General features: G+C 38.7%; 1 pseudogene; it reads left to right on the plus strand.

Moving 5' to 3' along the window:
- Positions 1-3,601: 3,601 nt before the first annotated feature.
- LOC116141115 lies at positions 3,602-25,219 on the plus strand (annotated as a pseudogene).
- Positions 25,220-25,477: the final 258 nt, after the last annotated feature.

The following is a 25,477-nucleotide window of genomic DNA, read 5'->3' on the forward strand; positions in this document are numbered from 1 at the left end:
ATTGTAAGAGGCACCTTGGACTGTGGGACTGAGAAGCTTCTTCATGGTGAAGAGAGTTCTAAAAGAGAAGATTCAGTTCCACAGGACAGCCCTAACATTGCCCTTGTGTAGGGAAGTTATGAAGCCCAGGATATCTCCGCAGCTCTGAAGGTTCTTGAGATCAAGTGATTATGATCTTTACTATATTTTCCTTTCAAGTGTTCATATTCTCATCATTAATGGAAAAGCAAGGATATAAGTACCATATATAAAAGAATATGCATCTCAACTTATAAGATATTTCAATTGTACAAGGACATTAAAATACTAAATATAGAATAATATGGAATGTAAATTTGTGTACATGGCATAATTTCCTTATTAAAGTCTTAAAAACAATCTGAAATGATATTTCGCTGGATTGCTCAGAAAGCTTGTGCTTTTAAATTTGAAAGACTGCAAAAATCTTGTGAGTTTCCCAAGCAGCGTCTGTGGTTTGAAATCTCTCAAGAATTTGAATCTATATGGCTGCTCCAAACTCGAAAAACTTCCCCAGAAGTTGGAGGAAGTCGAGTGTTTGGAGGAGCTAGATTTAAGTGGGACTGCAATAAGAGAACTGCCACCCTCCATTACTCTCTTGACACATCTTGAAAAGATGTCTCTCCGTGGATGTAATGGGCAACAAAACAGAACATGGACTTCTTCCATCTGGTCATTGCTTTTGCCGAAAAGATATCAAGATTCAATGTGTTTATCGCTGGCTAATTTGATAGGTCAAAAGTCTCTTAGAACATTAGACTTGAGTGATTGCAATCTTTTGGAAGGAGCAATCCCCAATGATCTTTGTTCCTTAGTCTCTTTATAAACTTTAGATTTAAGTAGAAACCATTTTGTTAGCCTACCATCAAGAATGAATCAACTTTCTAAGCTTAAAGATCTTTCAGTGAACAATTGCCAGAGGCTTGAGTCTTTGCCAGAGGCTTGAGTCTTTGCCAGAGTTGCCATTTGGAATAATTTTTATTGGGGCAGAAGCTTGCGTTGCATTAAAAACATTCTCAAGTCCACTAAGTCCAACTAGTTCTGCAAATATCTTGTTCCAGTTTTTCAATTGCTCTGAAATCAAGGTGGTGTGACTGACATCATGTTGGCAGTTATGTTCCTGAAACTACGGCTTCTGGTCAGTCTCTTCTTGCCTCCATCCCTAATTACGTAGAATACTTTGTCAATTAAAGTTGGTAATCTGTATGTCTAGGGCTACATTGATCTACATATTTACATGCAGGAACTCTCTAGTCAATCTGCTCAATTTCATATTTGCCTTTCTGGTGGTGAGATTCCAGAGTGGTTTAGCAATCGGAGTAATGGAGCCTCAGTAAGAATCCAACTACCTCCACATAGGTTCAATGACAACTTCATGGGATTGATTGTTTGTTTAGTGTTTTCACTATCTAATTTTTCAAATCAAACATGTGAGGAGTCACGACAGTTCTGGCAGATTCGATGTTTATTAGAGATTAAATATGTAGTTTCTTTCTCTTTGACATTTCTCACCCCTAATTCCTCAATTGTCGAGTCTGATCACCTTTGGCTAGGGTATATTTCACATACAGAGTTTTAAGGTATTTCAATAAGGAAAAGTTGGCTTCATGACATTAAAGCAAGCTTTAAAGTCTATGGACATGGTATGCAAGGATGCAGTGTCTCTGTGAAAAGGTGTGGAATTCATCTTCTTTACAAATAGGAAAACAGAATACGACAAATTTGGAGACATATATTTTTATGGGATAACTCTTGAATTATTTCTCTAGAGATTTGTTAGGGCCAAAAATCGTCCTTGGCCCGAATAGGAAAACAGGCTCAACACTGAAGAAGAAGCCAGGCCCAATCCCAATATGACCCAACCAGATTAGGCCCATTCGGTACAAGATATAGCCAGCCCAAACCACGTGGGCACGAGCCTCCTAATCCCAGTCCATTTCCTAGGTCCATGGGCGAATCCAAAGCCCACAACCCCCTCAGAATACTTTCCTACTCCTGATCAATCTTCCTTTCAAGATCACCTTCCTATTCCTGATCACTTTCCTACTTGGAGTTACTCTCCTAATTAGAATCACCTTCCTATCCGGACACTGGTAAGACAGCTTACCACGACCCCAATTCTTCTAGGGTTTGCATCAGAGTCATACTAGGACTCATACTTCTACCAGGATTGGATTGGGAGACCAGACGACCACTATATAGGCAGAGGCCAGCCCTCTCACAAAGGACAGATGACATTACACCTTCATACTGAAAGCTCTTACTTGAGAGCTCTACATCACTGCCGTAGTCACAGTCCCCGACTAGACTTCCGGTAACCTCTACTCCCTAGCCCTCACTATATTAGCCTCTCTCAACCTTGCTGACTTGAGCGTCGGAGTGCCTACGGCAAACACCACCCCGGTGTTTCCCGTTCGCTTCACGCGTGGTTTCTCTATGTGTGCAGGTGCAGCGAATCGCTAGTGGCCTCAACCTCACGGGATCAGACCCCCCTTCTGTATAAGTAGATTTTTACGTCTACAGTTTGACGCCCACCGTGGGGCCTCTAGCAATCATGCGGCTCGACGAACCTTGCTACATGGAGGAACATTCCATGGCTGACAACTCCGATAACGCTAACCCCGGCCTTGAGGCCAAACTGGAAGCTCTAACTGCTCTCATGCAACAGAACTTGGACAAGGTGGCGGCATTGGAAGCTGAGAACAATGTGATCCGGACAGGAAACACGTCCGTTAGGTCAAAAAACCAATCCCTCAAGGAGAAGGTAAATCAATTCTATGACCTAGAGTTCCTTCCCAGCCAAACACCCCTCAATTGGTTCCGCACCCCTGTTTCGCCCATGCAACCTCTGCTTACGCCGGAGCCCCGACCCTCGGCCTCAGGCCTCGTCCCTTAAACTTGTCTGCGGTTGACAATTATGTCCTAATTCATGGAGATAAAGTTATGCCTGAAGAGCACCAATCAGCCGATTCATCCCAACATCAAGACCAAGACGATCTGGTGGCCGAGAGCCCTCATCCACAAGACCAGCTCAATCTAACCATCCCAACACATACTCCACTCGGCCCGACTCATCCCCGTGGGATGAACGGCCAAACAAAACCAATAGCACCCGAGCCCATCCATCTTGACCAACCGAATGACTACCAGAGGACTCCCTTGACCATCCATGTGAGGCGAAACACCAGAACAGTTACCCTAGGAGTCATCCAACCGGAAGGAATGACCGAAGACTTATGCTACCAAGGAACGCACAAAGGGACTCATCAGCCTACCCCAAGAGGGATAACCCAACAGAATGTACCAAAGATAAGTGCAAAGGCCGATCCAGTCACGTGGGATGACCTAGTGGCATCCCCTTCTCCTATGGAACAGGTGTTAGCCAAGAGATTGGCCGATATGGAAGCAGTGATGCTATGCATTCCAGGAATGCCAGTCCAACCAAGAAGAGCAGGCCCCATTGTTACACGGGAATGCCAGTCCAACCAAGAAGAGCAGGCCCCATTGTTACGCGGATTCACCCTTCGTGGACGAGATCGCCCTGGCTGACCCGCCACAGAAGTTCATTATCTCCAACATGAAAATGTACGACGGAACAACCGATCTGGACGATCACATAGCCTCGTACAAACAACAGATGTTCACCGTCTCGATACCCCAACCGCTTAGGGAAGCCTGCATGTGCAAAAGTTTCGGTTCGAGCTTATCTGGCCCAGCACTGCAATGGTACACGAACCTCCCGAATAGATCCATCGATTCGTTCGCTCAACTCACCGACACGTTTATGGAGCAGTTCGCCAGCAGCAAGAAACTCGAGAAGCTGTCAGCCGACTTGTACAGGGTATACCAGAGAAGGGGCGAGCCATTGAGAGAATATGTCAGCAGATTCAACAAAGAGAAGATTTCCATCCCTTCCTGTAACCCTGAGATAGCCGTAGACGCCTTCAAAAAAGGTCTCCTCCTGGATGGTGAACTATACAAAGAACTAACGAAGCTAGGTTGCACCACGATGGAAGACGCCTTGGCCGGAGCAACGATTCAAATAAGGTGGGAGGAAGATGAGATGAATCAGGCAATTCACGCCAGGTATGACTGAATGCAGAACGACAGAAGGCCAGAGCTCAAATCGATTGTAGGCCCTACAAGGTCACCAAAGAAGCAGGGAAGGGCGCCTATAAACTCCAGACCCCCGATGGCAAAGACATCAACAACAATTGGAATGTCGTTCACCTCAAACGCTACTACTTTTAGGTGAACCTTGTCTTTTTTTCGTTTTTCATTTTTCCATTTTAAAAAGGATGAGTGGGCCTATCCACTTCCTCTTAGACAGTCGGCCTCATGGCCAAATATTTAATGAAGTGTTATTCAGAAGTTTTCGTCTCCAAATCTACCCTGGTCGATAAATTACTTATACCTTCAAATCGGCCCTGCTCGATGAACGTACATACACCTTCAAATCGGCCTTGCCCGATAACCGTATGGACAACTTCAAATCGGCCTTGCCCGATAAACGTATGGACACCTTCAAATCAGCTCTGCCCGATAAACGTACGGACACCTTCAAATCAGCCTTGCCCGATAAACGTACGGACACCTTCGAATAGGCCTTGCCCGATAAACGTACGGACACCTTCGAATCGACCCTGCCCAATAAACGTACGGACACCTTCGAATCGATCCTGCCCGATTAACGTATGGACACCTTCAAATCGGCCTTGCCCGATAAACGTACGAACACCTTCAAATCGGCCTTGCCCGATAAATGTACGGACACCTTCAAATTGGTCTTGCCCGATAAACGTGCTAACACCTTCAAATCGGCCCTGCCCAATGAACGTACTGACACCTTCAAATCGACCTTGCCTGATAAACGTACAGACACCTTCAAATTGGCCTTGCCCGATAACCATACGGACACCTTCAAATCGGCCTTGCCCGATAAACGTAGGGACACCTTAAAATCGGCCCTACCCGATAAATGTATGGACACCTTCAAATCGGCCTTGCCCGATAAACGTATGGACACCTTCGAATCGGCCTTGCCCGATAAACGTACGGACACCTTCGAATCGGCCTTGCCCGATAAACGTACGGACACCTTCGAATCGGCCTTGCCCGATAAACGTACGAACACCTTCGAATCGGCCTTGCCCGATAAATGTACGGATCCCTTCGAATCGGCCCTGCCCGATGAACGTACGGACACCTTCAAATCGGCCTTACCCTATGAACGTGCTGACACCTTCAAATCGGCCCTGCTCGATAAACGTACGTACACCTTCAAATCGACCCTGCCCGATGAACGTACTGACACCTTCAAATCGGTCTTGCCCGATAAACGTACGGACATCTTCAAATCGGCCTTGCCCGATAACCATACGGACACCTTCAAATCAGCCTTACCCGATCAACGTACGTACACCTTCGAATCAACCCTGCTCGATTCACAACGACACCTTTAGATCGGCCCGGCCTGATCAACGTATGTACACCTTCGGATTGACCTTGCTCAATCTACGGATTTAGACCCTCGGATCGACTGTGCTTGATCCACGGATTTACACCTTCGGATTGACCCTGCTCAATCCATGGATCTACACTTTCGGATCGGCCCTGCCCGATCCATGGATATACACCTTCGGATCAGCCCTGCCCGATCCACGGATTTACACCTTCGGATTGACCCTGCTCGATCTACGGATCTACACCTTCGGATCGGCCCTGCTCGATCCACAGGCTTACACCTCTGGATCGACCCTACTCGATCCATAGATTTACACCTTCGGATCGACCCTACTCGATCCACGGATTTATACCTTTGGATTGACCCTACTCAATCCATGGATCTACACCTTTGGATCAGCCCTAACCGATCAACGAATTTACACCTTCGGATCGACCCCGCTCGATCCACAGATTTACACTTTCGGATTGACTCTGCTGAATCCACGGATCTCCACTCAACCTGACCGACCAACCGACTCAACTCTACCATCACTCCCCAAGAACCAAGTATTGGACCTCCACTCTACCCGACGGACCGACTCCACTCCATACTTACTCCCCAAGAACCATGTATTGGATGTCCACTCTACCAGACTGACCAACCCACCGACTCAACTCCACCATCCTAACTCCCTAGGAACGAAGTATTGAATCAGCACTCCACCCAACCGACCGACCGACTCAACTCCATCCTCCCCAGGAACCAAGTATTGGATCACCACTCTCCCTATGCCACCGACCGACTGACCGACCCGGTCTTTCCAAACTTTGACTATCACCACTCACCCCGCCCCCCGCCACCGATCAACACATAGACTTAACCTGTCTAAAAGATTCAATCGCCCTTTCTACCCAACCGAGCCAGCACATTGCAACAGGTCAGCTTCCGCAACGAAGCTTACACTCCCATGCTTCACGTCCAAGAGATTCTCCAAATCTGGGCGATTGGCTTGGAGAAGTCTCGCACTTGTTCACCCTCGAGGTGATCAAGCTAAGGGGCCTCGTCCATTCATTCAGTCTTCCATAGCGGACGAGTGGGCAGCCACGGGTCAAATGTTTGCGCATTTTTTTTGGCCCTTTGGCATCTAGTAAAAAGTGCCGTGGAGTCACAAGCGCAAGTCTTACGGTCCAACAAGCCCGCCGAGCCGATTCCATCCCACTCGATCACTCGAGTACCCTAACCGAATGAACCTTTAATTTAACATCGTCTCCAACTCATTCGACCCGACATACCAAGTGGATACCCTTGTCATGGGATTTTAGTTCACTTCTCCAGTTGGCAGGACACACCAAATGAGCACATGAGCCTCAGAAGTCTCGTTATCTCAGTCCCTTCGACCCTGCACACCGATCGAGCACACCCTCTTGGGGTGATTGCACATTTCAGATCAGCTTTGATACTGAGTGACCCTTAACTACGAATCACCTACATCAAACTGGTCAGCTACGCCAACAATCGGTCGTCCAGGAAGGGAGACCGAGTGCCCATCGATCGCTTCCTACTCTCTAACTTAAGAAACTCTTAACTCAGAGAGTGGGGGGCAAACTGTTAGGGCCAAAAATCGTCCTTGGCCCGAATAGGAAAAAAGGCACAACACTGAAGAAGAAGCCAGGCCCAATCCCAATATGACCCAACCAGATTAGGCCCATTCGGTACAAGATATAGCCAGCCCAAACCACGTGGGCACGAGCCTCCTAATCCCAGTCCATTTCCTAGGTCCATGGGCGAATCCAAAGCCCACAACCCCCTCAGAATACTTTCCTACTCCTGATCAATCTCCCTTTCAAGATCACTTTCCTATTCCTGATCACTTTCCTACTTGGAGTTACTCTCCTAATTAGAATCACCTTCCTATCCGGACACTGGTAAGACAGCTTACCACGACCCTAATTCTTCTAGAGTTTGCATCAGAGTCATACTAGGACTCCTACTTCTACCAGGATTGGATTGGGAGACCAGGCGACCACTATATAGGCAGAGGCCAGCCCTCTCACAAAGGACAGATGACATTACACCTTCACACTGAAAGCTCTGACTTGAGAGCTCCACATCACTGCCGTAGTCACAGTCCCCGACTAGACTCCCAGTAACCTCTACTCCCTAGCCCTCACTATATTAGCCTCTCTCAACCTTGCTGACTTGAGCGTCAGAGTGCCTACGGCAAACACCACCCCGGTGTTTCCTGTTCGCTTCACGCGTGGTTTCTCTACGGGTGCAGGTGCAGCGAATCACTAGTGGCCTCAACCTCACGGGATCAGACCCCCCTTCTGTACAAGTAGATTTTTACGTCTACAAGATTTCAAACATCATTAGCATACTATTTTTGACATGAATCCTCTGATTTAATGATGCTGATTATCATTTGTTATGATGCTAATAGTTTCCTTTCAGTATTTGTTAACAACTGTGACAAACATATGGATTCTTGATTTGATTTGTTAATACTTAGATGTGTTATGATAGAAATTGGTTTATTTTAATGTCCGAAAATTCGATGATTCTTTGTTGCTTCTTTAATCAGAATAGGTACAACAAAGAGTAGTAGATACGATGTGATAGCATAAAGGGTTAAGTTTAACTAATTTGATTTGTCCATCTCCTTCAATTTCAGATTATTATATACGAGTCCCTAGCTATGGGTGGTTATTTTAATACCTTAGGTTTAGGTTTTGTTAAGGTAATCATATTATGAAAGGATCTTGGTCCATTTTTGGGACCAAAAGTTGAAATTTTAAAGAAACAAGTTCAACCCAATATCGACCTAAATTTTTATGGGTCAAGCCCAGTTGAGTTGGGATGGGCAAGACCCAGCCAGCCCAATGGATTCTTTTACCATCTGAACTAAAATGTTCATTTCATTTTCGTTAAAAAAAAAAAAAACGATTTTTAAAATTAAAAAATAAATCTTTTTAAATTGAAATTTATATTAAAAAAAAAACATATTTGAACATTAATAATATTATTGTGATTTGTGAGATGCCAAAGCATTTATTTAAATTCTTACATATTTTAATTGTAAATTTTCTTCTTTGTAATGCCTTTAATATATTAATAATTGTTTTGTTGGTTTTTTGAGAAAACTGGAAAATGGAGTTTTTTTATATATTTAAGAAAATAAATCTTTTTTGTTGTTTAAAACCAATGAGACACTGACTTACTCATGACTACGAAAAAAGAATAAAGAATAAAGAGTTTGTCTACAACAACGAAAAAACAAATCAGTGATGGAGTCAAGATTTTGTCGCAATGGGGGGAAGCGAAAATTTCAAATATTATCATCCAGGGAAAGTTGTTAATAAATCTTTGTATACAAAATAATTTTGTATTTACTTTATAATAAATTAAAATACATTTGATATTCCAGAAGAACAAAATAAAATAAAAAATGTTGATTGCTTGGACTTAGCCTATTTTGATAAAATAAAATAAAGGTGTCCTAATGCAAAAACATAAGAGTATAAGTGTACACAAAAAAGAGGTAAAAGTTTAAACTGTATTTTACTCGTATGTATTGTCAATTCAATCTCTTATGTCTCCTATAAATACTTTTTTTTTTTTTTCAACTTTAGTTGTTATTTTAAGAGAAAATAGAAAGAATATAAGTGAAAGGAATATTGGATAAGGGTACCCCATGATGGGTTACCCACGCGACGTGTATGGAATGAAACTGCCAAATGCAGTTTCTCTCTAACCGCTACATATAAAAGAAATTTCTTTCTTTTACACTACACTGTCACTCTCAAAAACGCAAAAGAAAATACGCTCTCTCTCTCTAGAATTGTAAAAGGAAATACAATTCGTGGTTTTTCTTCCAGATTACTTTTGTTGCTTCAGAGATAAGGAAATGATGTATTATGCTGTGTATTCATTGTAGTTCATTTATATACAAATGTGATTGCAATGGTGACTATGATCTTAGATTATGTTAGGATATAGTTTATTCTATTTATTTCCAACATTGGTATCAGAGCCGTGGTTCATATGGTTTAAAATTCATACTGTAATGTTGAAGCATGTTATTGGTTTGTCAATGCAGTTCTGATTTTTTCAAATTTTGTCGTAAAAGTTGTCTTTTGTTAATGATTATTAGACCATTAAATTCCTTATGAAATTATGAAAAAAATGTTTTTTGAGTCATAAAAAATGGAGTTAAAATGACTTAGATATGCCTCTTGAAGTTTCGGGTTTTGAATGGGTTGATTTCCGAGTCGGGTACCCAGTTGCAACCCGGACAGAGGTTGAAGACGACACAAACCGACACCCTTATGAATGACATGTCATTTTTTATCCTGTTAGTTTTTTAAAAAAAAAAATTCAAATGGTGGGTGGTGAGACTTGAACCCAAGTCTCCATGGTTGAAGCCCAACAACCTAACCACTGGGCTAATTTTGTTTTGGTGTTAATCATATTCACAAACCCATTATATCCCTATCCGCCCAACCCATAATCCAATAAAAAATGGGTCAAGTTGACCCGTGGACTCGACCCATATGCCGAACGGGTTAGTCAAACCCGGTAATGAGTCAACCCGACCCTAAAGTCAACAGGTTAGTCAAACCCGGTCACACCAGACCCGCAAAGTCAACGGGTCAGTCAACACCCGACGAAAAAGTCAACGGCCAAATCGGGTCAGGATAGACCTGGTTTAGTGTGGAAACGTGTTGACCCGACCGTATTGTGTTTGAGCGCGTGGAGGCTCCTTCTAGCCGTGGGACTCCAGTCGACGCGTTGCCGCTTCTGGACGGCGCGTGGGGGCCGTGGCTGCTTCTGCCGATGCGTGGGGGTGCGTGAATATTGTAATTTTTTTTTTGATGTAGAATAAAAAGCATACTTGTTATATTGTTATGAGTCTAATTTTGTTATTGAACCATAAACACGTGTATTATTTATCAAATATAGTCAACCTTTATTTATAATAAATAGTTTTTTTTTGTATTTGTTACAGAAAAAGGTTACGTTATAGACGTGCAATGGTTGCTAGAACACCGCTCAAAGGGAAAGCTTTATGACATGATTAGAACTCTACAAACTCACACATTGATTTTAAGAGCACAAGAGGATGAGTTGGTGCAACTCGTAAATCATTTCATTCATGTGAATGAAAATATTCAGGAAATTGTCGGATAGGGGGATTAAAGGAAGATAGTCGAAATTCCAATTTCTAAGAGAGACTCTTGGTTACCCTAATCTCGTTGGTCTCCTTGTATGGTTTGGACCAAGCTGAAGTTCATACTTTAAAGATGACAACAAAAATTATAGCGTTTGGTCACAACTATATCAAAGATACATAGATTGGGGTGCAAAAAAGACAGCTGGTGCATCTACAGGAGTCTCCACTTGTAAAGGACATCACAAGAAACTGGAGTTCCCCTGCCTAGGGTTATTAAGTTAGATAAGACCTTAATAAAGATTATCAGATCCTTCCCAGTTTTAGGAATGTGGTTGTACACTTATTTTTTTTTTTTTTTTTTTTGTTGTTTTGATTTGTTTGTTTTAATTTTATTACAGTTGAATTCTATTTACATAATGAATTGATTTGTTTTAAAAATTAAATTTTATTGTATTGTGTTGATTTATTTTTATATAATTGTGTCTAATATAATTTTAGAATTGCAATTAATTATATATATAATTGGAAATTGGAAATTTGGATGATGATTGTTCATTGTTAACTTTTGATTCCAAATCTAATATACAATTATTATGTGTATAATTCATTAATGAATATGTATGTTCCGAGCATTGAATAACAGCATTATCCAACGTGTAATTTTATTTAGAAATGGCATTTGCATCTAAAACATTGTCGCCGAACTTAACAAAGAGAAAAAATTAACGGCGACAATTATGAGATATGGAGCATGAAATCCAATATGTTTGGAAGAACAAGAGGTTCTTGAAGCTCTTACTACAACCATGGAAAGCCTGAAGAGGGAGTCACGGCTCAACATAGACGAGACCGTGCCGCTTATGACATATGGAAGAAAAGAATTCCACTGCTCGCATTACTTTGTTGAGCAGCATGGACAATGATCTCATGAAAAGTACCGGATTATGAATTAGCAAAGGACATGTGTCCGCACTTGCTACAAAGTTTGGCGGTACGTCCATTACCAAACTCCGGTCACTCACTATCAGTTTGACACATAAGAAAAGCCTGAATACTATGAGAGTACATTTATGGCATTTGTCAAATATGATAAGTGGGTTAGAGATACAGTCATGTCCTAACAGATGACCCCAGGTTCAAGCTGTCATAAGATCATTGCCTCAAATTGGAACATATGAAAATACACCTTACCCACAATGAGCATCAGAAATTTGAAGATGCCATACGCCATTTGGAACTGGAAGAAGATCGCCTTAATCATAAGGCAAATACTGATGTGTATATGGCTGGTTCCAGTTCACAGTGGGGGAAGATTTAAACGTAAATTTCAAGGTGGATCCCAAAGAAAGGCAATACTGAAAAGGCTCAAGAGAGAAGAGAAGTTCTTCAAACACGGAAAAGAAAAGCATCCTGCCAGGAAGAGGAATATGGCAAAGGTGAAATGCTATAATTGGGGTAACAAGGGACATTTTGCTCGATTGTAACGAGCCAAAGAAGTAAATTACTTGTTTGCACAAGTAAGTTATATAAATGTTTCCAGTTCTGTTTTTCTACCTGAGTCTCATCCTTTGTGGACTGTAGATTCAGCAGCACGACCACATACGAAAGACAGGATGCTTTCGTGGAATTTTGACGAATACCACGAGAAACAAAATGGATATATGTAGGTACACATTCAAAAGTGGAAGTTAAAGGATTGGCACAGCAAATTGATCATGCGTGGAGGTCGAATCATATACCTACATGACGTGTTATATGCACCCGATATTCTTCGAAATTTGATTTCCATGTTAGAACTTTTTAAACTTGGTTTTAATTTAAATTTTTCCAGTACTGGTGTCCATTTATTTTTGGACACAACATACTATGGTTGTGGTTTTTTTTCCGATGATTTTATAGTACTTGATGTTGCTTATAATAATAGTAATGTTTTTTTTTTCCTTTTTACATCTTCTAATAATGATGATGTGAATGTATGGCATGCAAGGCTTGGCCATATTGCTAACAACGAATGAATATACTAGCAAGAGAAGGCTTGTTAGGATCCTTAACAAAAGTAGACTGACTACTGTGACCATGCCTAGCTGGAAAAACAGCAAGAAACCCATTTGGAAAAGCGATAAGAGCTGAAGTTCCATTGCAACTAATTCATTCTGACATATGTGGTCCAATGAATGTGAGGGCTAGACATGGGCTGTTTATTTCATCACATTTATAGATGATTTCACTCGATATGGTTATGTTTTCTTGATTTCTCAAAAATCAGAAGCTTTAGAATGCTTTCAAAAGTTTAAAAACTTAGTTGAGAATCAATGATAAAAAGATAAAAGTTCTACAACCGATCGAGTACATGAATATTATCTGTCAGTTCAGAAATTTTTGTGATGAAATGGGAATAGAACTCAATTAACTATTCCCAAACTCCGCAACAAAATGGTGTTGCAAAACGAAGAAACAGAACCCTACTTGAGATGGTAGGTCTATGATGGCACAAGCAAACTTGCCTCACACTTTGGGGTGATGCCTTATTGACTGCCACATATATCCTCAATCGAGTACCATCCAAATCTATTCTACTACCACATATGAGTTTGGACAAATCGGAGACACGATTTGAGTCTCCTAAAGCCATGGGATGTGCTGCCTATGTTCATGATCCTCCCATAAATATGGAAAATTAGGTCCAAGGGGGAAGAAGTATCTTTATAGATTTCAGAACATTCAAAGGGTACGTCTTCATAGGAGAACAAGAAAGTGGTAGCATCACTGAGTTTGAATCAAGATGTCACATTTTTAGAAACCGATTTTCCTAAGAAGGCGAAATAGGTAAAGACTTTGTTTCTATATGAAACACAAGACCAAGGCAATTCTGTTGCCGACAATCAGTTGGTTATACTACATCCCGTGGGAGCAATATGGAAGTTGATGAATCAGTTTCAGATCCTCCATCATTCCCTACTGGTGATCCAACTATGATAGCTGTCCGTGGAGTAACACCAATCAATCTCCAATACGTCGATCAAACAGGAAACAAGTTCCACGTCACGATTTGAGATGTGAGGGAAAATTTTTCTAGTTACTCCACAAGATGACGAAGAGCCAAGGAATGTAATGAGGCTCTCATTGCCTTTCTAAGGAAAAATGGATGAAGCAATGGAAGAAGAATTGGAGTCTATGAAATCAAACACGTATGGGAATTGGTTGATTTACCGAAAGGACGCAAAGCCATTGGGAACAAGTGGGTTCTCAAAATCAAGCATAAAGCTGATGGCAGTATTGAAGATACGAAGCTCGCTTAGTCCCGAAGGGGTATACACAACAAGAAGGAATAGATTATGAAGAAACTTTTTCACCTGTTGTACGGTTTACCTCAATTCGACTTATTCTAGCTATAGTTGCTAGCATGGATCTTGAATTGCACAAATGGATGTAAAGACTCTTGCTTTCCTCAATGTAGAATTACAAGAAGAATCTATATGGATCAACCAATAAGTTTTATTAGGAAGGTCAGAACACAAAGTGTGTAGCTTTAAAGTCAATTTATGGCCTCAAGCAGTCCTCAAGACAGTGGTATATTAGATTTCATAATGGCATAATGTCGTATGATTTCAAAATGATAAATGAAGATCATTGTATATATACAAAGAGATCCAATAACAAATTTGTATATTATCATTATATGTTGATGATATACTTATAGCTGGAAATGTAAGGGATTTGTCAATGAAATCAAGGATGGTTATCATCTCATTTTGAGATGAAAGATAGTGTGAATGGCATATATTCTTGGAGTCCAGATTTCAAGAGATCGCTCAAGAAAATTAGTATCTCTTTCACAAGAACCATACATTAAAAAATTCTTGAACGATTTCATATGCAAGATTGTAAACCCATAGACAACCCTATCGCGAAAGGCGAGACTTTAAGTCGTAAAATGTGTCCGAAGACCTCCACAAGAAAAGGAACAAATGAAGAATGTCCTTATACAGTGCTGTTGGAAGTCTTATGTACGCCACGATGTGCACTAGAGTTGACATCTGTTATGCCATTGGGTTGGTAAGTAGATACCAGTCTGACCCAGGACAAGCACATTGGAAAGCAGTGAAGAGAATCTTAAGATATCTAAAGGACAGCTGATTACTTTATGTTATCAAGGAAATGATTTACACTTGAGAGGCTACACCGATGCTGATTGGGGAGGAATTTAGATGAGAGGAAATCTACTTCCGGATATGTTTTCTTACTAACTGCAGGGCCATATCTTGGAGCAGTAAAAAACAATCATGCATAGCCTTTCTATAATGGAGGTTGAGTTTGTAGCATTTTCAGCTGCATGCAAGAAGCCGTTTGGTTGAGACGTGTCATGAATCATCTGGGAATAATTAATGTTGCTATTGAACCAATAAGAATAAACTGTGATAGTCAAGCAGCAATAGCATACACTAAGGTCCCAATATCATGGTAAAACGAAACACTAGATATCAATATAATTTTGTCGAGATTTGGTGGCACAAAAGGAGGTGAACATGAAGTACATATCTCGCATGACATGGTTGCGGATCCATTCACAAAGCCTATACCGAGAGTACTTTCAATAACATGTTAGATCTCTAGGCTACGTAGTGTTGAATGTACTCATACTTTGAGATTTCCCAAAATTGTTCACATTTGTCTTATCAATATTAAATAACAATATTGTCAATGCTCATTTCGATTATTATGAACATACATGAAGGAGCATATTATACATTTAGTTATGTAAATATTATATATGTCTATTTTGAAAAGCATGTCGGACAGCTAAAAGATGGGCCTTCTCACACAGGCAATCGCCTCCATTACTTCGTAGGAATGGAGATGAGACGATTTTAAGCTATTATCTAGGTGATAATAGAGAGCCAAGCTTAAATGTTTTAACGTCACCTAGAAAAAGAATTAAAAATGTCATAATGAAATGTGACCACAGTGATAAATGATCACTTTATCTGTCTAATTGCCGTTAGAGTTATGATGAATTATAAGTATGTAAATAAACTCAAGTTAGACATTAGGCATGTTAGAACTAAAATCTGTACAGCTTTACAAGAAAGAGACATGCACTCCATGGGAAAGGAGGAAATGCTGTAGCGTGTGATTCATACCACATGTGTAAAACATTGACCAAAGGGGTAATAAAAGTCAAAATCTCAACTTTAACATTGTGTGAGACCCTGGGTTTTTTTTTAGAATAAATCTCAAAGAATACTCTATTATCTATACGCTAGAATACCCTTATTACTCTATTCTGTTTCTTGAAAACTTCATTTAATGATTGCTATCTTAGAGTGTTACCAAAGGATTAAGATAAATTCAATCTGCTGGGACATTTCTAGAAAAGCAAGTTAAATAAAAGTTGCAGGAATCGAGAAAAGAGGAAGATTACGATTTTGAATTATCACATTATAATCACGTGTATTCATTGGTCGACCAATTATGTTTTACTTTTATGTAAAGATAGAACATAATTATGAATACAACGAATATTTTTTTTGTAAATGAGATTGTTAGAAAAATGTGATAAGTAATCTAGGGTATTACATACAACATACAACCTGAGTTTCACAATTTGAGAAGTTATATATTCCTAACAGATATATGACTAACGTGCTCTCGAAGTATGCATGGTCACACGGCATATTTACTAAGGTATGAACCTTAAAGAAGCATAGAGAGAGATAGTCTCATCATGTGTGAGTGGGAGATATTGGATAAGGGTACACCCATGATGGGTTACCCCAAGCGACGTGTATGGAATGAAACTGCCAAATGCAGTTTCTCTTTAACCGCTACATATAAAAGAAAAATTTCTTTCTTTTACACTAACACTGTCACTCTCAAAAACACAAAAAGAAAATACGCTCTCTCTCTCTAGAATTTGGAAAACGTAAATACAATTCGTGGTTTTTCTTCCAGATTACTTTTGTTGCTTTAGAGATAAGGAAATGAGGTATTTATGCTGTGTAAATTCATTGTAGTTCATTTATATACAAATGTGATTGCAATGGTGACTATGATCTTGGGATTATGTTAAGATATATGTTATTCTATTTAATTTCCAACAGTTAGGTTGAAAATAAAGTTTGTTTGGCTAAAAAGAAAATATAGATTTAAGGGTTTTTTTTGTTGTTGTTGTTCCTTTCGTAAATAGTATGTTGAACTAATAAAAAAATTTTATCAATAAATGATTTTAATACATGCAATTAGGGCACGCATTAAAACAATTCATATGATGAAAAAAGCTAATATCTGGACATTTGTTTGAGAGGAATGAATAATGAGGTTATTACGAATATAACCTTATAGTCCCAAATCCAATCCAATGACCAAGAGATAGAATTTTGTTTTAACTAGATTAGATGGATTTGAGATAATCACATATAATATGTTACATAATTTGTTTTTTTAGCGTTTAAAAACTGAATAACCAACATTTAACCTCTTTTTCAATGTAAAGAAATAAGAACCACATATGTGAAATAACGCAGTTAATTAATTATTCTAAGTATAGTTAGGATTATGTTATAAATACATGTTCATTTATTCTATCATATTCATCATCAAAGAGAGTTGTTGATCATCACAGTAAGGTAGTATCTCGATCTCGATTGATAATGGAAAGCTCAATGATGAAGGTTGTCGTCTTGAAGATGATAATAATGGTAGTTTTAATTGTTGGTACATTGATTGAAATAAGTGAGGCTGGAGTTCCATTTTGTTGTAGATACAATCCAGAATGCTGTGAGAAGGCCTTATCTCATCCCGATGTTAAACTCCCTACTAATAATTAATTAACTTCATGTTATGTAATTTCATATTATTAATGCTTGTATATATGTATAATGGTTGTGAGGAAAATCTTACAACCATGTAATATTTGATGTTACACCACATTAAATGTATTTATAATAAGTGATGTAATTTCTTTACTTAATATATATATATGTTGTCTATAATATTTTGCATTGTTACTCAATATATATAATCTCTTTTGAACCAAATCCAGATAGATTAGGTGTTTTTGTTAACGCATTCTTCCATCTCAACACCTTCTCTAAGCTCTGCTCTTCATCATGCTTCCTAACATCTGACGGATCCACGTGATAGAAAATTGGCATTACAATCATATCTCTCAATTCTTTGTATTTCAATGACCTTTTCAAGTTCTTCAAGGCATCATTTAGACGTGACATGCCCTTCCAAAAGAGAAGATAATGACTTGATTGCATTCAAAAGTGGTTTTGAAATTTCATCTCCTCTTTCATGATCATAACTATAAATGAACTCAAAACTACATAGAGATGACTGTTAAAGTCATCACATGTGTCCTCACCTCTCAAACTAAGAAAGACATGATATTTTTTCTTTTTCTCTAGTGTAATATTTAAAATTTAAATGCGCCATTTAGTGACAGTATGCTCTCTTTGCTTGATTAATTTTTATCAACCTTCAAGGCAAAACGTAGTATTTATTTTCTTCAAGTTCCCACAAATCACCATTGCCAAGCTTGTAAGAACTCATCGTGTGTTAAATTAGTCCTTGTTCCTCCGTTTATGCAGAAAAAGTCCTCTGCCTCTTACCGTAAGTATATTAATTGTAAATTAAAATGACTTATGTTATAGATTTTATTAATAATTTGTATCTTACGTGAAAAGAAAATAATTTTGGGCTCGTTTGGTTCATTATTCTAATACTATTTAGAATAATATTTTGAAAAAAGTTAAATTGGATGGGTATTACGATGTAGGATTTGGAAATTAACAAAAATACCCCCTATGTTTGTTTATTTACTAAACACCCCTATAATATTTAATAAAAATATTAAAAGTAAACAAAAACACCCCCAACCCACCCATTAAATACGGACAGCCGGCCACCACCGCCGAAGGGTGGTCGGAGTCGCCGTATCAGCGCATGACCGGCTGAATCTTGCCGATTGTGCACCGATATGACCTTTTTTGGTGGATCTGGCCGTTTCCAACTATATTTGGCCGCATTTAGTCGTCAACGACAACCAAAGATACAGTCGTCATTGACGATTGGTTACGGCCAAAGATCTAGCCGTAGATCTAGCCTTTTCCGGCCAGATCCATAGTGGATCTGGCCGGAAAAGGCTAGATCGGCGCACTATCGGTCAGATTCAATCGGTAGTGCGCCATTATACCAGATTCTAGCCAGCTTTCGACAATGGTAGCCGAAATGTGGTAAATATGGATTGCTGGGTTGCTTTTGCAATTTCTAAAAAAAAAAAATTGGGGGTGTTTAGTTAAATTAATAAATTTAAGGGGGTTTAAAGAAATTGAATAATATAGAATAATATTTTGTGTATAAGCAAATTTTACTGTTTAACTTTATTGGGAAAACGCAGAATAATATTTTGAAGAGTGTATCAAACGGAGCCTTTAGTTTCCTTGAAGTTTATTTTTACTTCTTGCTTTAACATTTTCACCTATTATAGAACCAAGCCTATTGATACGTTTAGGGAGAAGGAATTAGCTTAAAATAACAAGGCTCCGTTTGATACACTTTTCTCAATGAAGTTAAATAGTAAAATTGGTTTATTCACAAAATATTATTCAATTTATTTTAAAACCCCCTAAATTTATTAATTTAACTAAACACCCCTAAATTTTTTTAGAAATTGCAAAACACCCCAACAACCCACATTTACTAGATTCTGACCACCACTGTCTGAAGTTGGTATAATGGCATACTACCGGCTGAATCTGGTCAGTAGTGCGCCGATCTAGCCTTTTTCGGCCAGATCCACAATGGATTTAACCGCAAAAAGCCAGATCTACGACCAAAGATCTGGTCGTCAATGGCCAATCTCTGGCTGTAGCCAATCGTCAACGACAGCCGTATCTTTGACCGTCATTGACGACCAAATGCAGCCAAATCTGGCCATCAATGGCCAGATCTAACGGTAGATCTGGCCGAAAAAGGTCATATCGACGCACGAATGGCAAGATCCAGTCGGTCATGCGTCGATACGGCGACTCTGGCCACCCTCCAATGGTGGTGGCCGGCTATCCGTATTTAATGGGTGAGTTGAGGGTATTTTTGTTAACTTTTAATAGTTTATTATAGAGGTGTTTAGTAAATAAACAAACATATGAGGTATTTTTGTTAATTTTCAAATCTTACATCGTAATACGCATCTAATTTAACTTTTTTCAAAATATTATTATAAAAAATATCATAATAATAAACCAAACGGATCCCAAATTTATTAAAAAATGAACTAACTAAATTAGATTGGAGGGTAATCAAATTCTCATGTAATTAACTAAAGAAAGTTTTATGAAAATTATTAAATGCCATTTACTCGAAGGTTGCTGGTGTAGAAATACAATTTAATAAGTGATCTATCCGATGATGCATTATGTTGTCCAGTAAGTACAACATCATGCCAGGAACAAAATTTAATTAAAGCAATTGGTGATATTGATATATAACAACTATCCCTCTTATTCACTTATGTTTAATTTGAAAGCAAATCATTCCATTGTGTGACTGGTTTTGATGTTTCCTTAAAATGCAGAACTGAGGAGATTCAAAAGGCTACAGCAATCAAGCACTAACTTATCAATGGCAGAAACTTCATTCAGGACATTGAAAGAAAGAAAATTGATGCTGATGAAACAAGTTCTCTCAGTGTCTTCACATTTCCTCAGTGAGTCCATTGTATCTAGATTTCTTTTATCCTCTTTTTCAGAAATAGAACTCTTAAGATCCTATTCATGTGCAATCTTTTCTTAGACAAGTATACTGAAAAGAACTTTTGATTAGTATACCTAAATGGGATTTCTTCAACAAATTAGGTGGAAAGCTCGCCAAGCAAATGTTAAAACCTGATATTGACAAACTTGTTTCAGCAGCCAAATTTTCTGTTTCTTACAAGGTCGTCAATGAAGTTTATACCATTGATAATTTGGTGCCAATTTGAATGCTTTCACCTCAAGCATTTCGTCTGGTAATCAGTAATAGAACTTCCAATTCCACAATTGAATGATTTGCTTTCAAATAACCATCAATAAATGAAGAAAAACATAGAGCATCTAGAGCAAGTATAAGTAATGATGCTATAGTTTGTTATCTATTACCAATTTCCTCGATTAAAGTTTGCCATCTAGCATGCTCATTCCATGATTTGTACTTTCTTGTCACCACAATGCATCATCGGATACGCATTGGATAATGTCTATCATCTATGGCAATTTATTTTCAAGAAAGATACATTGCAAGAAGGAAATAGAAATATAGACCTGAGGAAGCTCACCAAGCAAATGTGAAAAACTAGACATTGACCACTTGAGCGCCAATGAAGTTTCAGCCATCCACCCAATTGAATTTGGTCTGCATAGCTTTGGCCTTCAGTATTTTCTCTGCTTGGTAAAGGAGTTTTAAATTCTTGGCAAAGCTAGCATGAGTAGCAAATGAATTCTGGATGTTAAAATTTAGAAGAAGCATAACAGTCAAACAATTCTCTATCCACTCTCTGATTGGAACATGAATAAATGAAAAAATAAAACAGATCAGTGACTGAGAATAACTAACCGACGTAATCTGTGTGGCAGGCAGCCCATTTGAATCCTTTACAGAAAATTCTCAGCAAATAAACCTCACTAGGAAATCCATTCTGCATATGAAGAAACACAATATAACCATGTAAAACTTTCTGAGATAAGCTTTTAATTGAACATACAATAAATGGAAGAATTGAGAGAAGTTACCAAGCATAACTAATTAATTTGATGTTCCGGGCAGAAACACTATTTGACTCATTTCTGATAACTTCCTGATACTATTCTCCATGATACCCAATTTGTTTCATCACCATCATTTTTTCTTTCTTACAATGTCCTCAATGAAGTTTCTGTCATTGATAAGTTAGTACTTGATTGCTGTAGCCTTTTGAATTTCCTCAGCTAATCAGTAACAATATTTCTAAATACTAGCCTCACTAGCATGACTAACAATTATTGAATCAGTTCTGCAGTTTAAGGAAACAACAGAACCAGTCACACAGTGGAATGATTTGCTTTCAAATTAAACATCAGTGAATGAAGAAAAATATTGAGCATTGAGAGATTATAAGTAACCATTTGAGTCCAATGATCAATTTATCAGTAGGCGTAATCCACAATGAGAGATTATAACTTCTTTTTCCTTCCTCTGTGAAGAGAAAGTAAATAACTAAATAAAAAACAATTATGGTATCTAAACAATTGAAAGTGCATAAGAGGGAAAGTGCATGTAAATCATGCTATACTTGTTATAAATCACCAATTTCTTTAATTAAATTTTGCTCCTGCCATGCTCCTAACATGATGTTGGACCTCCTAGTCAACACAATGCATCATTGGATGATCACTTAACACGGAAAGCACACTGTGACATAAAAAAGAAACTATTATATTGAATCACAGATGACAGTGATGATATTCTGTATGCCGCAGATAGATCCTTTCACCAATTACAAGTTCTTTTCGGCAACATTGTCAATAACAGCATATTTTTTTCGAGATAGACAAGAACAACAAGGAAATACAATTATAGATTTGAGGAAGCTCACCAAGCAAATGTGAAACCTAGACATTGAGCACTAGAGTATTTTCTCTGCTGATTGGTAACAGAGCTTTTAAGTTCTCAGCATAGCTAGAATGAGTAGCAAATGAATTTTGCATATTAACAAACAAATCATAACCAGTCAAACAGTTGTATGATATGCCTTCTGATTGGAACATAAAGAATAAAGAAAGAATAGAGTGCAGTGACCAAAGCATAGCCAACCAATTTGATTTGTTGGTTAGGCAAGCCGATCGAATCCTTTCCAGTATAGTTAGCCTTAGAAGCAAATCAATTCTGCATATGAGGAGCACAACACAACATAACCAGTCAAAAATTTCTGTGATATGCTTTGCCGTTAAACATATATAAATAACACTTATCTCTCCTGATCTTGTTAATTTTGACCATTCTATTTCTTGGTTAAAGAGAGGTTTTACTAATATTTCCTTAAACATCAAGGAAGGTGAGAGATAATAACACTTACAAGGATTTATGTTTGTTCACACTATCATAAAAAATTGCCTTTGCGTGTGTGGTCCTAAGTCTTCTTTCTGCCTGCAAAGTGTTTGTTTTGTGTAAAAGGTAAGAGAGTTTAAATGGTTCAAGTTAGCAAGTGATGATCTTCCTCACTCTCTGCCCTCATTATAATCACAATTTAGCTTATCAAATTCATACCCATCTTCAGCCATATACAGTTCTCATGACATAGTAGTATTTTATTCTCGAAACACCTCCGTCTAAATCAGATAGGATCAGAATCCTCTCCTAATCTGAGCTTTAATCCTGCGTAAATATAGACTTGCGATTGGTACTTCTATGGCGGCTTTGTCTCTTGAAGGGAGTTTTCATCAATCCAGCTCTTGTGGAACCGTTCGGTCTCACACTCATCGAGTTATATCTCTGTGTTCTATTGACTGAATCCTTCAATTTTTAGTAACATTCTGAATCTTATAAAAGGAGCACTTGACAGACCTGAAAAAATTCTGAAGCATTTTAAACATTTAAGCCTAAATATATCAAAAAAATCTTAATATATCAAATCTTGCAGGGAGCTGCCTATGGTCTTCCTATTATTGCCACAAAGAACGGGGGACCTGTGGACATTGTGAAGGTTCCAAATTTCTCATCCTTTATAGAAAGTTGTGGTAGAAGAAATGCATGCCTAGACTAAAATTATGCAGAATTCAAAAATACCTATCTTATAACACTCCAAACTATGAAATTATGACAGAAATAGCTTTGATGGGAAATTTTGGCCACCTAATGAATTAATCATAGTATCACCTTATGACTCAGACTGATAGTAACAGAGGACTCTGTTTTACCACCAGGTGCTTAACAATGGTCTCCTAATTGACCCGCATGATCAGAAAGCCGTAGCAGATGCCCTCCTAAAGCTGGTTGCTGAAAAAGAAATAGTCTGATTGTCAAAAAAATGGACTCAAGAAAATCCACCGCTTGTCATGGACAGAACACTGCCGTAACTACCTCTCACATGTAGAACACTACAGGAACCGTCACCCAACCACACGTCATGAGATCATGAACGTTCCTGAAGAACAAATGAGTGACTCTCTAAAAGATGTGGAAGATCTTTCTTTAAAGGTCTCCATAGAAGGAGACTTCAAGCTTAATGGGGAGCTTGATGCAGCAACGCGACAGAAAAAACTCATTGAAGCCATCACCCAAAAGGCTTCCTTCAATGGCAGTGCCAGTGTCACTCACAGTCCTGGTAGAAGGCAGATGCTCTCTGTAATAGCTGCTGATTGCTATGAAAGCAACAGCAATATCACAGAGAAGTTTCAAACAACAATCAAGAATGTGATGAAAGCAGCAGGATTGAGTATAGCCTTGGGCAAAGTAGGTTTCATATTGGTAACCGGTTCGAGTTTATGGGAGACTATGGAAGCAATCAAAAGCTGCCCAGTAAATATGGAAGATTTTCATGCAATAATATGTAACAGTGGAAGTGAACTATATTACCCATGGAGAGATATGGTGGCTGATTTGGACTGCGAAGCCCATGTAGAATACAAATGGCCTGGTGAGAATGTGAGATCAATGGTGATTAGGCTTGCGAGAAGATGGAGATGAGGATGATGACATTGCAGAGTATGTGGATGCATGCAGTTCCAGATGCTACTCTTACAGCATAAAACCAGGGGCCAAGGTAAGATTTTTATGACAATGTTCAAAAATACTGATATAAATTGCAGGTAATACCTTGACAGATGCATTTTTTGGTAACAAAACTAAAGACGAATTTAACATACAAATGGCAGAATCGAAGAGTAGATGACCTTCGCCAAAGGCTGCAGATGAGAGGATTACCTGCAATTTTTATGACAATGTTCAAAAATACTGATATAAATTGCAGGTAATAGCTTGACAGATGCATTTTTTGGTAACAAAACTAAAGACAAATTTAACATACAAATGGCAGACTCGAAGAGTAGATGACCTTCGCCAAAGGCTGCAGATGAGAGGATTCTGATGCAACCTTGTCTACACATGCGCAGCATCAAGGTTAAATGTGATACCACTATTTGCATCAAGAAAACAAGCTCTCAGGTTAGACCTCTTTTCACTGCATATCAGATATTGTACACAATCATCACATTAGATCACGATCAATCAGTTGTAGTAAAGTGAAACTTGAAATCTCCGGTACATTTATGTTGCTACCATATGCCGTGCAGGTATCTATCAATTAGGTAGGGAATTAATCTTTCAAAAACAGTAGTGTTTGTGGGTGACAGAGGAGACACAGACTATGAAAACCTGCTGGCTGGCCTCCAAAAGACTGTAATTGTAAGAGGCACCTTGGACTGTGGCACTGAGAAGCTTCTTCATGGTGAAGAGAGTTCTAAAGAGAAGATTCAGTTCCACAGGACAGCCCTAACATTGCCCTTGTGGAGGGAAGTTACGAAGCCCAGGATATCTCGGCAGCTCTGAGGGTTCTTGAGATCAAGTGATTATGATCTTTACTATATTTTCCTTTCAAGTGTTTATATTCTCATCATTAATGCAAAAGCAAGGATATGAGTACCATATATAGAAGAATATGCATCTCAACTTATGAGATATTTCAATTGTACAAGGACACTAAAATACTAAATATAGAATAATATGGAATGTAAATTTGTGTACATGGTATAATTTCCTTATTAAAGTCTTAAAAACAATCTGAAATGATATTTCGGAATTATAAGCAAAAGATGTCATAATCCCTT

The sequence above is a fragment of the Pistacia vera genome, unplaced genomic scaffold (assembly GCF_008641045.1).
Source record: "Pistacia vera cultivar Batoury unplaced genomic scaffold, PisVer_v2 Contig393, whole genome shotgun sequence".
In the NCBI taxonomy this organism is placed as follows: Eukaryota; Viridiplantae; Streptophyta; class Magnoliopsida; order Sapindales; family Anacardiaceae; genus Pistacia; species Pistacia vera.